The 12,141-nt window shown below is 44.7% G+C and overlaps 1 protein-coding gene across 4 annotated transcripts in view; it reads right to left on the bottom strand.

Annotated features, from left to right (window-relative positions):
- Positions 1–12,141, bottom strand: part of ROGDI (rogdi atypical leucine zipper) — a 63,037-nt gene that overhangs the window by 9,796 nt on the left and 41,100 nt on the right. For all 4 annotated transcript variants that reach the window (XR_006177591.1, XR_006177592.1, XR_006177590.1 and 1 more), the window contains one exon: positions 6,042–6,399. The gene's annotated coding sequence lies outside the window, so the exon portion shown is untranslated. The remainder of the gene's footprint in view (positions 1–6,041; positions 6,400–12,141) is intronic.

Genomic DNA, 12,141 nt, shown 5'->3' with positions numbered 1-12,141 from the left:
GTGTGATGTTTGCATCTGTTTGCAAAAACTTCTAATGTCAGCACTACAGGTTCAGGTCCTGATGCACTGCTGGGAGAACAAACCAATTATACAATTCCATTCTAGTTCTTACTATCCAAAAGTTCACCAGAACTTAGCTGGTGACCCATCTCTTATAAATAACATCCAAGATCACGAAAGCACTGTGATAGGAGGAAGTTTTTCACTCAGAGGGTGGTGAGGCACTGGAACAGGTTGCCCAAGGAGGCTGTGGATGCCCCATCTCTGGAAGCATTCAAGGCCAGGCTGGATGTGGCTCTGGGCAGCCTGGGCTGCTGGTTGGCAACCTGCACATAGCAGGGGTTCAAACTAGATGATCATTGTGGTCTTTTTCAACCCAGGCCATTCTAGGATTCTATGATTCTATTATACAGATGGTTTAGCTCCAAGCTGTAGAAAGAGACAGGTGTGGATTTCAGTTGCTTACATACACTGTCCTTAAATGCAGCATGCTTTAAACTGAATGCAGCCCTTCTAACATTTACTGAAGATGGAAAGACTCCTCTGCTGATACCAAAAGACCTTCCTAAACCTATGTTCATATGTTATGTATTGATGACAAGTACTGCCAGCCTCTACCATGCTTTATCCACAAATGTCATTTAATACAGAGAGTGGCTTCTTTGCTCATCCTCTGTTCTGATCTTCACACACAAGAGGCAAAACTGCTGTACCACTTCTGATGCTCTTTAAAATAAAGTTTGCTGTTTGGCAAGTGACCCAATCTGTAGACTAAACCACAGTTCTTTGCCACAGTAGCCAATTGCTGCATGAAGAGGCTACATCAGCGAACACTTAGGTAGAGGTGAAACCAGTGAGAAAACTCCCAGAGTCTGTTTTAGATTGTCACATCTGCTTAACTTTAAGCTCTTTGTTTTCTAAAGAAGTATGTACTATAATGTGCACATCTTTCCTCCTTACACTGCACACACAACAGTGTGTTTCTCTCCTCTCCTCTCCTCTCCTCTCCTCTCCTCTCCTCTCCTCTCCTCTCCTCTCCTCTCCTCTCCTCTCCTCTCCTCTCCTCTCCTCTCCTCTCCTCTCCTCTCCTCTCCTCTCCTCTCCTCTCCTCTCCTCTCCTCTCCTCTCCTCTCCTCTCCTCTCCTCTCCTCTCCTCTCCTCTCCTCTCCTCTCCTCTCCTCTCCTCTCCTCTCCCTCTCCCTCTCCCTCTCCCTCTCCCTCTCCCTCTCCCTCTCCCTTTCCTAAGATTTCCTTTTCTGGCACGAATTTTCATTAATTGACAAAACGTCCCCAGCCTTCAGCAGACCACTTAATTAAGAGCAAATTGCTAGAAAACAGCAGTATCTTTGGGCATGAGATAAGGTCTTTTCCAGCTGGCTCCCTGCTTGGAATTCCATTCTAGAGTGAGATCTGGAGAATGCTAATTTTGAGAAAATAAAGCATTTTTATTTCTTGAGATTAAACGTTTTGGTTGTGTCAATGAAACAATTTCTGTACCAGCAACAGCTGAAATGAAAGCAATTGTCAGTAAATACATTTTCTTTGCTGACAGTCATTTCATTGCTTAATGCTCCTTAGTATTTCACAAAGATTTCAGAGCACTTTTCAGTATTTCAGTATTTTAGAAGCACAGAATACATAATTGTACAAGCAGTCATTGCTTTCTTAGATGCACTTGTTTCAGCATGCCACATATCACTGCCACAAGCTCTTAACTGTATACAGTTCTGTTTCCCTTAAAAGTTATACATTTTCTCTGACTCTTCTAAATTTTTCTGCTTTGCTTCAAACAAACGTTTTACTATTGCACACTCAAGCAGAGGCAAAAGGCATAATTACAAGCACATCTATGTAAAAGTAAGCAAGTTAAGCAAGTGTATAAACTGGAATTCAGAAACCCTAGAAACAATCCTTGGCACTGCAATTAGCAGCTGGCTGATTAGAATAGTTTGCCACAGGGTTTAGTGCTGAAAATATCATCTACTGTGATTCCTGACTCAGCTGATTCTAGGAGCTGGTGCTTTGCTGTGAACTAGTACTCAGTTTTTTGCATGAATAGGACAGGATCATAGTCAAACATATTGGCAGGTCATCCATTCTGCTGCAGCCAGTGAGGTGCCCTGGTTCACACTGCAGCAATCAGGCTGGATGTGGCTCTGGGCAGCCTGGCCTGGTGGCTGGCGACCCTGCGCATAGCAGGGGGTTGAAGTAGATGAGCATTGTGGTCCTTTTGAACCCAGGGCATTCTATGATTCTATGAACCTCTTACTGTTGATATTCATTATAGTTTTCTGCCTCATGTTCAGGGTAGATGGTTTGCTGAATTATCCTTCTCTTCCCAGGATCAGAGAATTACCAAGAAATTTCTATGCAGAATGATTTTAGAGATCTAGGTTTGCAACTACAAGCAAGTGAAAGCAAATATATACCTCCAGCTTGTGACTCTCTTTTGGAGCCACAGAGTTTGAATCACGAATGGTTTATATCATTCTAACTGAAAAACACAACTTTTTATAGACTAGCCTTCCCTCTCAGGTCTCTTCTCTAGCCCCACTGTAGCCCAGCTTCAATTTGCCATTATTTTCAGAGACATTAGAAAAAAGTAATAGCTGTGTCTGAAAAGGTATTCTGCATCAAATGCATTTTTCCTGTTACTTTCTTTCATGAGAGTTCAGCCTCTCATCCAAAGCCTATGGAAGGGACACAGTGACTTCAGGCTGTATGGTCTCTGTTAGGATTACAGATGTGCATTGCTCTGCTGAGGCTGTAAATCACACTCCCCCTGGCGTTAATGCTGTCAGTCCCTCTGTGCATATATTGCTGAATCACAGAATCACAGAATCACACAGAATCACAGAATCACCCGGGTTGGAAGGGACCTCAAGGATCATGTAGTTCCAACCCCCCTGCCTAGCAGGGCCACCAAACATACACATTCAGATCAGGTTGCCCAGGACCCCGTCCAGCCTGGCCTTGAACACGTCCAAGGATGGGGCATCCACAACCTCCCTGGGCAGCCCGTTCCAGGGCCTAACCACTCTCCTTGTAAAGAACTTCCCCCTAACATCCAACCTAAATCTTCCCTCCTTCAACTTGGATCCATTTCCCCTAGTCCTGCTGTTGTCAGCCCTTTTGAAGAGTTTACTCCCCTCCTGGGTGTAGGTTCCCTTCAGGTATTGATAGGCTGCAATGAGGTCACCCCGCAGCCTTCTCTTCTCCAGGCTGAACAAGCCCAACTCCCTCAGCCTGTCCTCATAGGGGAGGTGCTCCAGCCCCCTGATCATCTTAGTCGCCCTCCTCTGGACCCTTTCCAAAATCTCAATGTCTTTCTTGTACTGAGGGCTTCACACCTGGACACAGTACTCCAGATGGGGCCTCACAAGAGCCGAGAAGAGAGGGACAATCACCTCCCTGTCCCTGCTGACCACCCCTCTCCTGATGGAGCCCAGGATCCCATTTGCCTTTCGAGCTGCCAGAGCGCACTGCTGGCTCATGTTCAGTCTCTCGTCCATCAGGACCCCCAGGTCCTTCTCTGCCGAGCTGCTCTCAAGGACCACTCCTCCCAGCCTGTACAAGTGCCTGGGGTTCCTCCGGCCCAAATGCAAAACCTTGCACTTTGCCGTGTTGAACCTCATTAGGCTCACCCGAGCCCAGCCCTCCAGCCTGTCGAGGTCCCTCTGAATGGCATCCCTTCCTTCCACCGTATCAACCGCACCGCTCAGCTTGGTGTCGTCAGCAAACTTGCTGAGGGTGCACTCAATTCCCTCATTGATGTCATTAATAAAGATGTTGAAGAGCACCGGTCCCAAGACAGACCCTTGGGGGACACCACTTGTTACCGGCCTCCACCTGGACATAGAGCCATTGACCACCACCCTCTGTCTGCGGCCTTTCAACCAATTGCTCATCCATCGGGTCGTCCACCCATCAAATCCACTTCCCTCCAATTTGGAGATGAGGATGTGGTGGGGGACCATGTCAAAGGCCTTGCTCAGGTCCAGGTAAATGACATCGGTCGCCTTCCCTTCGTCCACCAATGCCGTCACTCCATCATAGAAGGCCACAAGATTAGTTAGGCATGACCTTCCTTTGGTGAAGCCGTGCTGGCTGTCTCGGATCACATGCTCATTCTTTATGTGACCGAGCATGTTGTCCAGGAGGATCTGTTCCATGATCTTCCCAGGCACGGAGGTGAGACTCACCGGCCTGTAGTTCCCCGGGTCCTCCCTGCTCCCCTTCTTGTATATGGGAGTGACGTGACCCTTCCTCCAGTCATCCGGGACCTCACCTGACAGCCACGACTTCTCAAACATGATGGAGAGCGGCTCGGCAACCACCTCAGCCAGCTCTTTCAGGACCCTGGGATGCACGCCATCTGGCCCCATAGACTTGTATTAAACTTCTGCAAAGATGTCAAGGAAGCAGAAATGGACCATAAGGGAGAAGCTGTTGTGTTCTTGAGACTGTGTGGTCCGAAGCTTCTGCTTCAGAAGATAAGTAGCCCTTTATTCTGTTTCAATTGTGTTTAGAGTAGGCAGTGCAGTTGTTCTAAGGACTACAGACACGTCAAACAAGCAACCAGTTATTTTAAACTATTTGTTTCTCTCTTTTTAGCTTTTAGTTAAGAAAAAGAGAAAGCTTCAGTTTCAACTTGGGACAGCAAATATGTTTTCTCTTTATTTTTCCTCTTCACTGGTTATATCCATTTTCTTGTGGTTTGGGACAGTGGCAGCACAAGCACTGAAAATGCACTGCTACATGTGGGAGACTAGCAGTTTTATTTCTGCAGGATTCAAAATCCACATGTATGGAGGTCGGGTGAGAACCGTGCATAGGCTGCCCTTCTTTTGGTGGTGTCTCTAGCCTGCCAAGCACAACCCAGGGATGGAATTTCCAATGGAGAGTTCAAAAGGGAATTTTTTGGATGCTTCTAAACAGGGAATAATGTTCTTATACATAGTATAAGAATGCTAAATAGCACAAGTAGCATGTTTTTATACTACAGATAATCTTGAAATAGACTTTTGAATTTGGTATGAGCGTAAGACCTCATCTTTTGTTTCAAGAACCTCCCTGAGGTAAATACAGTGAGAACTGAGATTAATTGTAGTACTGAGAAATGATCCTTTCATGGATGATGCTATCATAGGCAATGATAAGCTGATAGTTGTAGAAACTATGCTTAATATTACAGACCTATAAATGTACTGCGCGCATCTATGTGTATACATAGAGAGAATAGAATAGAATCATAGACTCGCAGAATCACCAAGGTTGGAAAAGACCTCCAAGATCATCGAGTCCAACCATCCACCTACCACCAATACTGCCCACCAAACCATGTCCCTTTGTACCACACCAATGCATTTCTTGAACACCTCCAGGGATGGTGACTCTACCACCTCCCTGGGCAGCCCATTCCAGCATCTGAGCACTCTTTCAGAAGATAAGCACCCCCATTTTTTCCTATTTTTTACCTATTTTTTAAAATAATTTTTTCCTAATATCCAATCTGAACCCCCCCCACCCCCCCAACACACACAAATAGTGTGCCTGTATAGCTCTTTTTGCATTATGAAGTAAGTTAATGTGTAGTTTGCTGTCTAAGAAGTCCCTAACTCATTTCCAGAATGTGTTCTGAACTTCACACTGCAGATTTGATGCATGGTGATTTCTGTAACTTTTGGTTTGCTATTTTAGCCATTCCACTGAACAGAAGTATTTAATAAGTGATCTACAACTTCATCTACTTTTCAGTACAAACATTGGAATAGAGCCATCATGAAAAACAGAGCAGTAATTGAGCTTGTTTTTAGTTATTTGTAAGGCTCTCCAGACTGTTGGAATAAAACCAATTATTATGTTAATATCTTACATGAGTCTTTATAATCACCCTGTACATATAAATAAAGCACAATTTATAAATGCAGTGGCTGTAAGCAAATTTATGTGAGAAGGATTCATTGTTGAAAAGATCAGGCAGGGATGCAATTCAGCCTTCCAATTCAAATATTAGATTTAAGACACAAACTAAAACTCACCATTAGTGTCTGATGTGGATGTGGCAGAGCAACAGCATCCAGCAGCTGGTTGGTTTAATTCCATTCAAGGCCAGGTCTTTGTCTCAGCAGATTTTGTCAGATCCTTCCACTGACGTCCGAAATACGAAGGATTCCTCACTGTGATTTCTGGGATATTTCTTGCTGCTGTTGGGACTTCGTAGGAAAAGCTGCCAAAACTGTGTGGTTATCTTCATGCATCTGGGAATAAGACTTGTGGAGATGAAGGTGAATATTTCTGGTTTGATGAGATATCATCATCTAGGTAAGCTTGTAGTTTTTGACTTTCTTTTTTTGTTCCTCAGCAAGTTCATTTTATTCTGTTAGGATTTTGAGTTCTCTGCAAAATAGGAATAGGAGATACAGTTGTCATGCCTAAGTGTAGGCTGGTAATTAACTTCTAAAGGAATTTCACTAAAAGTAAGATTGAACTCTTAATTTGGATCTTAATTGAATCTGAAGGGAAAAAAAGAAATCACTCCAAATGATCACAGTTTTGCATTTACAGCAGTCTTTTAATGAAGCATTACATTGTGATATTGTTGAAATCAAAACATTTGATTTTTTTTTTCATTTTAAAAATGAAAGTAGTTTATTGAGCGTTTGTATAGGTTTAAGAAAGCAATCTTATCAACTCTAAATATATTCTTTGACCTAAAGAATTCTGCTGTTTTCTATTCCGAGTTGAATATTTCAGTTTGAAATCAGCTGAAGTCATTTACCTTTTCATTTTACTGGAAAGAAATAAAAGAAAGTTGTTGATGTTCACAAATAGCTGCTGTGATCTGGCTTGGTTTACCACTGAACCAAAGACTTAAGGAGCATTTGGTCAGCTCCGTTTCTCAATGCTAAATTCTTTTTTCCTATGCAGAAATTTATCCAGCACCTGGCCTAGAAATGTGGATTTCCAGTGCTTTGAAAGCAATTAGACTGTAAAAAAGTGTGTTATTACAGTCTTTCTTTTCAACATTATTCATCCAGTTAGTGATTACTGAGAGTTCCCTAAATCCATCTCTCTCTTTTAGATGTAAAAACTTCTACTCTTCTGACTCATTACTTTACATTTCATGATCTTGAAACAATAATTCCTCATCCTCAAGAGCATGTGGAAACTTAACTTTGTCTAACAAATACCAGTATCTAAACATCAGTATCCACTGATTAGAAAAGTAGTTCTTGGCAGCGCACCCTGAAATTAAGACTGCTCTAAGAAGTAGGATAATCAGATTAGAAACAGAATCAATTTACATTTTGGAATAACTTAATTTGAGTTTTTTTGGTTTTGTTTTTTCCTGGTACCTCTTTGTCTTTTAATCCATTTTTTTAAATGTAACTTTGAAAAATCTGACCCCATTCTAGCTATGTAAGTAACTACCAGTCATTGGACCATCACAGACCCATGGCAATACAATCTAACAGTATTTTCTTACACTGAGACTACAGATGAACCTATATCAGATTTCACTGTGATTATGTACAGGGAAATGAAATGCTCCTTCATCTAATCATATTGTTTCTATGAGCATAAATTTGACTTCATTAGTTTAAACAAAAGAAGCAGATTTTACAAATTAAATAGCTCTACAAAATATTAAATTTGTTTTAGACATTTTCGTTAACTAACTGAAAAACAATAATGCTTAGATGTTATAATAACAGGAAGGCTTTCTGAGGATTCAAACTCCATGAGCAGTGTATTTAGAATGGTTGAAAAGAATTTCAAAGCATCCCTGTTCAGAGTTAAAGGCGACCAGTTTGTCCAGAACAGCAGAATAAGCCCCATCTGACTGAGTAATGATGCTCAGTTCTACCACAATCATTGGACTTCACTGCAATTTGGTTTCTTTTAGTTCTGGACAAGTTGTCAACATCAGTACATGGTGTAAAACTTCCCTAAGGCTCTATGACAACTCTTTGACTCCTACGATTCTTTGAGTCTGTGATATTTATAGGATTCTATAGTGTCTCTAGTATGAATCTTGAAATCTATGACAACTCTATTATGACTCTATGATGATTCTATGACTCTATGTTGACTCTATGACACTTCTGTGATGTCTTTATGATGACACTAAGACTACTCTATGACCACTCAATGACACTGTGATGAGGAATTTGACAAGTCACTGATGTCCCTGTGATGCTACGACTCTATGACTAATCTTTAACCTTATGATGTCTTTCTGATTACTCTGTGAAGACACCTTGATTTTTTTACAACTCTATAATGACTCCAGCAGTCCAGCCTTCAGATCCACATCTCTACAATTCAGAGATAAGGATGTGGTGCAGGACCATGTCAAAGGCCTTGCACAAGGCTAGGTAGATACATCAGTTGCCCTTTTGCCCACCGATGCTGTCACTCCATTGTAGAAGGCCATCAGATGGGTCAGGTGCCATCTGCCCTTGGTGAAGCCATGCTGGCTATTTCAGATCTCTTCCTCATCTTGCATATGCCTTAACATCTCCTCTGGAAAGACCTGCTCCATGACTTTCCCAGGCACAGACAAGATGCTCACCAGCCTGCAGTTCCCTAGGTCTTCCTTTCTCCTTTCTTAAAAACAGGAGTGATAGTTCCTTTTTTCCAATCACTGGGGACTTTGCCTAACAACCATGACTTTCCAAAAATGACAGGCTTGGCAACCACAAAGCCAATTCCTTTGGGATCCTGGGATGCATGTCACCCAGCCCCATAAACTTGTACACATTCAGCTTCATGAGGTTGTCTTGGACTTGCTCTGCTCTTATTGTTGGAAGGATTTTGCTCTCCTGAGCCCCACCTAAAGGTTCAGGGATATGAGAGGCATGAGAAGCCTGACTGCCAGTGAAGATTGAGGCAAAGAACTCACTGAGTACCTTAGTCTTCTCTATATCTATTGGAGTCAGTTCTTCATTTTCATCTGTCAGAGGGGAGTACACTCCCTGGTCTGTCACTTCTGACCAGTTTACCTGTAGAATCTCTTTTTGTTGTTTTTCACATCCTTTACCTAGCTCAGTTCCATGTGTGCTTTCCTGATCTCATCTCTGCCGGCATGGATTGCATCTTTGTATCCTCTATGATGACTCTATGGCCACTCCGTGATTCTGTGACAACCCTATGACAAATCTATGACACCTCTATGATGACTCTGACTACTATATTACTCTCTGAGGTCTACATGATGACTTTATGATATATTTGTGATGACTAGGACAACTCCAGGATGCCTCTGTGAGGACATTATGTTCATAATATAAGACTCTAGGATGACTCTGTGATGACCCTCAGGCTCTCTAACAACCTCATGCCAGCTCTAGGTCTCTGAGGTTTCTGTGACAACTCTATGACCCTAACACTAACATTAGCTCTAATGGCATTCACCCTAACCACTAAACCTAACTCCTAGTGTTAAACCTAAAACAAATCCAAACCTTAATGATAACCCTAGCCAGCTTCCCTATTCCTAATTCTATGCTGGGTCATTTTAAATGTTCCCACGCTGTCTGAAACCGTTCAAATCTGCCCACACTGCGCATGTCCGACGGCGTGGCCGCGTCCGAGCTCGCTGCCGAAAAAGTCCCCTGCGCACACCGTCACTGAACTACTGCGCATGCTCCTCAGGCCGCTATTGCGCATGTCCGCCGGGGGAGCCATGCAGTCCACATTGGCGCTATTGCGCATGCTCACAAAGGTATCACTGTCGAAGTCGACGGGTCAGCGCTACTGCGCTTGCGCGCTGCCAGCTGCCGCAGTACTGACATTGGCCTGTGGGTGGCAGCAGAGGGCCGGGCGGCGGCACGGTCTGTGAGCCTTTAGGCCGCCTCTGTCCCAGAGGAAGCTGCGGCTTCATTCACTGCATGGGGGAGCGCGTTGTGAGCTGCGGGCGGAGAAGGGGGAAGAAAGAAAAAAGGAGTAACGCAGTGGACATGGATAGGGGCAGACAGCAGGCGAGGAAGGGAACAGGACAGAGAGAGGAGCAAAGGGGAGGGCAGCAGTGCAGGAGAAACAAATGTGGTGGCAGCAAGGCAGAGATCGAGATGGGAAAAATCTAGAGGAAGGATAAGGGTAAGGGGCAACTGCATCCATAGAAACAGAACCAGAGAAAGAAAGGCTGCAAAGATGGAGAGAGGAGGGAGAGGACGTGAGATGGAGGGGTGGTGGGACACAAAGGGACAGGAAGGAAAGCAGAGAGAAGAGACAAGGCAGGAAGCAAGACAGATCTGACAGAAAAGTGTTGGACTTAGACAAGAAAGACGTGGAGACAGGAAGCAGCACAGAGTGAGGGAGAAGGATGAAATATAATGGACTGCAAGGCAAAAAGAAAATGAATGGCAGGGCCACAGAAAGATTCCCTGCTAGGGGGCAGTGAATACAACAGAGGGACTGCAAGGAAAGGTGAAGAGCAAGAAAACACAATGAAGAGAATAATGGCGAGGGATGCAAGAGTAGGGAAAAGCAGAGGGAGAAGAAGTAGGAAAGAATGCTAGGAAGAGAATGAGAGGTATGGGGGGAAGAAAGCTTGGGAAAGAAATTAGTGACAGGCAGCAGAACTGAGGGATGGAAAAGCAAAAGGTGCTGAGAAGACCAGGACAGAGCAGGAGAATAACAGAGTAACACAGGGACAGAAAAGGAGGGCACAGAGCAGAGAGAAGGCAGAGAGAGGGGCAGGACTGGGAGTGAGAAACAGCAAAAAGAGACAAGAGGCACTGAGGGACAGACAGGGTGAGCCATCTGTCTGTCATGGGGAATAGAAAAGGAGTGAGGAAAGGGCTGAGGGACAGCAAGAAGCAGAAAGAAGGACAGGGAGCATGACGAGGAGAATAAAAAATCATGGGGTGGAGAGCAGGGATGGAGGGTGAGACAGGAACAGAGAGCAGGGCCTTGCTGTAGGAAAATACACAGATGGGCAGCTGGACGGAGAGAAAATGAGATGAACAGGAAACAAGGCAATGGGGTGCAGAAAGAGTAAAAGGAGACATAGGGAGCAGAATAGATATACTGAGAGAAACGTGGGAAGAAGGGCAGACTGACTGACACAGAAACCCAGGAGCAAAGGAGCAGGACAGTCTGACTGAGGGGGAAAAAAAGAGAGGAAGTTAAAAAGGGAATGGGGACAGAGCAGAGGGATAGAGAGAGAAGCAGGAGGTGAGGGAGAGAAGGGAGGGAGCAGGGGTAGAGAATGTTTGGGTGGTGGAAGGAAGGGACAGAGCAGGGCACCAGCATTGGGGGGAGGGTGTGAGGTACAGGAGAGGGATGCAGATCAGGACAAAACAAAGAGGGAAAGGGATAAAATGGAGATGGGCTGCAAGTCACAGACTGAGGAAGAGCAAAAAGAAACAGGATAGAAGCACTGAGGGGAAAAAGAGACAGACAGCTGGATGTAGCCAGAAGTGAGGAAAAGGTCAGCAGGACAGAGAAGACCGAAAAAATAGAGAGCAGAAGCAAGATGTGGGGACAGGCAGAGAAAAAGAGGGAAGTTAAATAGCTAAGACAGAGAAAGAAGCATTAGGAGCAGAGAGAGAAAGAAATACACTAAGAAAGGCAAGGAGGATAGAGATGAGCAGAGAAACACAGGGAGCAGGACACCAAGAGAGCAGGGATGGGGTGTAGTACACTGATAGACAGAGAAGTATTAGGGACAGTGAAATTAAGGAAAGAGAAGAGAAAGCAGGGCTGAGAATCAGAGAGAGAAAGAGGAAAAGAAGTAATTGAGGCAGAACAGAGGAGTGTAGAGCCTTACAGATCCCCCAGAACCCCAGTGAGCCCCCAGTACCTCCCGGAGGTGCAGTGTCCCCCCGTATATCTCTGTGACCATTACAGAGCCCCACAGTACTCCTCAGAGCCCTCCAGCACGCTCCAGAGCCCTAACAACAAAGGTACAGCCCCTTTACAGCAGGCTGGCACGCTGAGCGGAGGAGGTCCTGCAGAGCAGCACAGGAGATGACTCCAAAATGGGGCTCCTGCACAGGACTCCATGGCACCTTGCCTCCTTGCACACACCTGGACCAGGTACTTCATGGACCTGCTGCCATGAGAGCCTGCAGCCACAGCAGGGCTTGAGCTCTCCAGCATGAGCTCTCCAGCACCACCAGCCACGCTCCT

The sequence above is a fragment of the Lagopus leucura genome, unplaced genomic scaffold (genome assembly GCF_019238085.1).
Source record: "Lagopus leucura isolate 7727_CA_CO unplaced genomic scaffold, USGS_WTPT01 Super-Scaffold_760, whole genome shotgun sequence".
NCBI lineage: Eukaryota > Metazoa > Chordata > Aves > Galliformes > Phasianidae > Lagopus > Lagopus leucura.
The sequence above is the reverse complement of the archived record's forward strand: the minus strand, read 5'-3'. Positions and strand labels throughout refer to the sequence as shown.